Source organism: Tamandua tetradactyla (genome assembly GCF_023851605.1).
Source record: "Tamandua tetradactyla isolate mTamTet1 chromosome 22 unlocalized genomic scaffold, mTamTet1.pri SUPER_22_unloc_2, whole genome shotgun sequence".
Classification (NCBI taxonomy): Eukaryota; Metazoa; Chordata; class Mammalia; order Pilosa; family Myrmecophagidae; genus Tamandua; species Tamandua tetradactyla.
The window spans coordinates 1,942,296-1,947,590 of record NW_027518252.1 but is presented as its reverse complement, the minus strand read 5'-3'; the positions used below and the strand labels follow the sequence as shown (position 1 = coordinate 1,947,590).

Here is a 5,295-nt window from a genome sequence, read left to right as displayed (position 1 = left end):
ATAAAAACAGGGCAACAGTCTATGAAGAAAATGAAAGAATCCCCAATCTATATAGTCAACATTTCAAAAGGTCATTAGGTGAGTTTTAGGGTTGTTTTTGTCTGTTTGGTTCTAGTTTTAGTTTTTTGTCTTCCTCTGAAGCATCAGGGGTTGGAGGCAGGATGCAGGTTACAGGAACTGGTAGATCAATGGTCTGATTCAGTATGGCAAGTCCTATGTTCCCATTATCCTTTTGAGTGCAGTATTTCTTAAAGGCAAGCCAATAGGCCCCTCAATCCCACTGTAGAGGGAATGGAAAATTCTTTGTTCCCCATCATTCAACACTGTATCATTGGGCAGCTCAGGTCCAGCAGGGTTCCCAAGTAACATTAGCTCATTGTACTTGCTTATTCACCTTGCTACAGTAAGCTGGATCATTCCTTGTTTGTTTCCTTTGGTAGATATAGACCTTCTTAGTGTTTCCATGGCATGTTGGTTTGTTTTGTCCAACAGGGGTGTTCCATTTACTGCTATCAGTTGATCATTCACCCAAAGGCTTCCATCTTTAGAGGCTGCTCCTCCATTAATGATGATATTGACAAAGATTCCAAGATCTGTATGGTTCTCTTTTGGCTGGGTTACCTTTGATGCTGACACCAAGACTAGCTGATCTTGAATCATTAAGTTGAACTTCAAATGTCGGCAATTTCCTGGTGCCATCAAATGTGAGAAAAATAACCTCGTCTTATGCAGTTCCTGTGGGTGGAAGGGAAGATCTCTTCCTGGTGAAAGATCAGAAAGCTCACAGTCCCTTCCATCTTGGTACTTCTCAGCAGGGAGACAACTTCTTCTTGGGATTTGCCTGCTAAATATACCCCCATTTACCTCCACAAGTCTATCTTCCACCTTAGGCTTGCCATCTTGGATGACAGCTCCTCTTGGGAGGATGTTTTTCACATAAATTGGAGCTTAACCACCTATTGTTACATCTTGGGAGATGATGCTAAATCCCAAACTTTCTGTACCTTTCTTCAGCTGGATATTAAGCTGCATGGCTATTTTTCTGGTGTTATAACTACTGCTCACATTTGTGTTAAAAACATTTTTTCAGGGCTGGAGACAGGGTGGATGGCAGTTTTCCAGTGGGGTTGGTGCTGTGAGGTAGTCATGGGTGTGAGTCTGCCTGTTCTGATGGGCTGTTCAGGGTGGGAACCCTCTGTAGAGCCTGGTGTCCTGTACCAGGTTATCAGTGCACTGATTATCAGTGCTTAAGTGGCTGGAATAGTAACTGTTCTCACTTCGGGAGAGTTGTTTTTAGTACTCTTTATTTGTCACCAGAGACACATTGAACCAAATAAGGGGTGTTTGCATGACTTGACGAAGACTTATGTTGTGCTTGTTCAAATCTTCTATTTTGAAAGTCACCATCATTAATCTTGATGATGCAGTTGTTTGCATGAAAAAGCTTTACTTGTTCAGCTTTACCACTTTTTCCAACTGTTTTACTAATAACTCCAGGGTTCTGCCACCTTGAGCATTGAAAGGCACTGTATGGATTCCCAGAAGCCCTCCAATTGTTGTGGACTTGTACCAACTTTACCATATCATCCAGAGAAAAGGTAAATATATTCTCCTGTCCAGTGTCAGCATGTCCAACTGGTTCAAAGTGACTATTGATTTCTTCTTTCCCATTCTCATCCTGTTCTTGCTTCTCCAGCCACTTGTCCACCATGTGATGACTGGTGTTGAGAGATGAGCGAGCATTGCCTCTCTGAAATTGGTTAGACCAATTACTAGTATCCTATGGGAGGCTTCTGCAGTTTTTCATCTTTCTTCCTATCACAGGCTTTCACACTACCAGCAGTGTTTTTCTTGAAGAAGCCAGAGTTGTGAACCAGTGTGTGAGAATCTTCTGTTATGGTTTGTCAGAGGAAAAATTATTATCACTGGAGAAGTTGAGGTGCCAATTAAAGCTGGGTCACTGTTTCATTGGACATGAAGAAGCATATTTGCACAAAGAACAGAAGGTGTGACCTCAATTTCACTTATTGCTTGATAAGGCTAAAATACTGAAGCATTGTTGGTGCCAAGCTCACTGCCAAGTATCTCTGGACTCTGGGTGCCTGTGGAGTTGGCACTGGTGCCATCACCTCCATGATGTGACTCTTGCTCATCAAACATCACTCCCAGTTTGTCTTTATCATCTGCAACATCACAGAGAATGTAGTATTCCTCCATCTCCATGTTCCAACTGATGTACTTTAATCCAGTAGTTTTCATCCTTGGCAATGGCCTTCCTGTAGGGGTTACTGCTTGCTGGATGAAGTTGAAAACTTTCATGTTGCCATCTCTGCACAGCACAACCAGCTGGGTCCTCCCAAAACACACCATTACTTTCATGCTGGCCCTGCTACCCCCTCACTGACCCCTTGGGCATGGACCTGAGGATGACACAACAGGTGCCCAGGCACAGCCAGTGGGAGCTAAGGGTGCATGGTGGTGGTGGTGGTGGAAAGGAGTTGGGGAGCCTCTGCTCACATGAAGCCCACATGACCCAGACTTTCACTGCCTGCAGGCCACCTTTGCCCTCACTGGGCACCAGCAGTGCCAGTCAGCTGTTGGGCATCTCTACCATGTTCCTGGAATAGCTTTTTAAATGGATAAGGGGAATATTCTGGAAGAATTGTGAGGAGCTTGATAGAGAAGGCCTAGAATGCTTTGAAAAGACAGTTGATAGAACTGTGGGCTCTAAAGATAACTCTGAGGAAGCTTTAGACAGAAATGATGAATGTGTCATTCCAATCTGGAAGGAAGGCATTCTTTGTAGATGGAAGGCAGAATTTGAGAGTGATGAACTTGCAAATTTAGCAGAAGTATCCAAACTAAGTGTGGAAAATGCAGTCTGGCCACTCCTTGCAGTTTAAAATAAGATACAAGAGGAAAGAGATAAGTTGAAAACTGAACTCTTGGGTACAAAGAAACAGAAACTGATGTTTTGGAAAATTCAGGGCTTCCAGAAAAGGAGGCCCCAAAGAGTAGTGTCCACATGAGGATTTGACCAAGCATGTAAACAGTCAGCCATTGCAGGACAAGCAATGATTTGAGATGGAGTTTTTCAGGAAGGATTTGTGGAAAATCTTTTTGTCTGATGGTCATGATCCCAGTGTACAGCATAGAAAACCAGCAAAAGTGTTGTGAGGTCTATATAAACAGAAGCATTGCCAGTCTGGACTAAAAGGGACACAAAAGGGACAAATTAAAGAAAAAATAACTTTGGAGGCAGAACCATGGAAGCTAAGGTCTGAAGCCAAGAAACCTCAGACCAGGAGAGCAGACCCACATGCACTTGGAGAGGCTGAGGATAGGCTTCCACTTTGTATTCAGGAACAGTTATGCCCCAGGCCTTGGAGAGGGTAGAGCCATTTCTTGGGGATGGGGACAACCTGGCTGCCACCACTTGTTCTTGAAGGGTGAGCATGTGTCCTAAAGATGACAGGGAACCTGAGTGCCACTCCAATGTTGGTGAGGGTGAAGCTGAGAAAAATGGTGGTCTCCCTAGTGTTCCCCAAGATTGCATTCAGAGACAAGCGGGCCACTACATAAACCTTGGAAAGGGTGGGACTGCTGCTTTCTAAAGCCCTGAGGATGAGTAACTCTCATACTTTGAAATCTAATGGCATTTGCTCTGCAGGTTTCCAAAGATGTTTAGGTCTGGTGACCACTTTGCTTCTTTCAATTTCTCCCTATGAAAATGGGAACATCTATCCTATGGCTGTTTCTTTTTTGTATGTTGGTAGCAGATAACTTGTTCTGAGTTTTACAGATCCAGAGCCAGAGGAGAATTTTGCCATAGGACAGACCATCCATGTAGCTGATTTTGATGATTTTGTATAGTTTCTGACTTTGCATTGTAGTTGTATTGTTACTGAAATTGTTTAAGACTTTCTGACATTGTTATGAAAGGAATATATTTTGCATTTGGAAAGAATATATCTTTTGCAGGTCTAAAGAGTGTAATGTGCCAGCTTTAAGCTATTACATACCTCAGAAAAGCCATGTCCTTTAGCCCTCATTCAATGTTGTTACATGGCATCTTTTCCATTGTTTCCATGGAGAAGTGACCCACGCAATTGTGGGTGGTAAATTTTGATGAGGTAGTTTCCATGGAGAGGTGTTTTCACCCATTCAGGATGGGGCTGCTTACTGGAGCCATTTAAAGGAACATTTAGAAAAAAGCTTTAGACTCCATGCAGCCAGAGAACATTGGAGATGAAGAAGGAAAACACCCCCAGAGGAGCTTCATGAAACAAGAAGCCTAGAAAGAAAGCTAGCAGACATTGCCATGTGCCCTTCTAGCTGAAAGAGAAACCCCAAACACCATTGGTCTTCTTGAACGAAGGTATCTTTACCTGGATGCCTTAATTTGGACATCTTTATAGACTTGCCTTAATTTGGACATTTTCATGGCCTTGGAACTGTAATCTTGCAACTTAATAAATTCCCCCTTTTAAAAGCCATAATGTTTCTGGTATATCACATTCCAGCAGCTTACAAACTGGAACAGGGAGCAAGGATTCAGTCACACTTCCCAACCTAAGACTATATAGCTTTGATCTCTTAGGGTACATGTTCCTCAGTGTAGCTAGTCATGACAGTGTCTGACAAGTGATAGAATGGAGTGGTGCCTTTTCGGGATCTATGGCATCCTGTGGGAGACAATAGAGTAAGAGAAGAGCTCAGAAGGAAAACACTTCATTTGTGAGCACATATGAGATACCCCTTTGGGAATGTGCAGATATGTGAAAGCTGATTGCTAAGGAGCCAAAAATGCTATCTGAGTGGATGAAGGGAGGAGACAGGGAAACTCTTTGTGTATTCTTTGTGCATTTATTATAGTGAGACCTGGATTAAGGAGGCATCACATATATAGTTTTATGCATACTTATACATATATAAACATAATTATAACTATATTCATATATACATATATAGTTATTTATATGGTTATTTTACACAAGTGAGATAATTATTTATATATTTTTGTGATGCCTGTCTTTATTACTTAGCAGTGCAGTATAATTTTTTTTTATCAAGGTGTTGTTTTTATAGTGCAAGTTTTTGGTGTTAAGTAGTTTTGATCTTCTAGATGTTTGTTGATTTGCCTGATCAATCCTCTACTGAGGATATTTTTAACTTTAAAAAATATATAAATATATAATATATAATTCTTTGAAGGTTTTTCTGACCATTTCATTAGAAAAAGTATTAATAAGTGATATTGTTCGACCAAAGAATATGCAGAATTGAAAGATTTTG

General features: G+C 41.5%; 1 pseudogene; it reads right to left on the bottom strand.

Moving 5' to 3' along the window:
- Nucleotides 1-213: 213 nt before the first annotated feature.
- On the bottom strand, nucleotides 214-2,379 carry LOC143672930 (partitioning defective 3 homolog pseudogene; annotated as a pseudogene).
- Nucleotides 2,380-5,295: the final 2,916 nt, after the last annotated feature.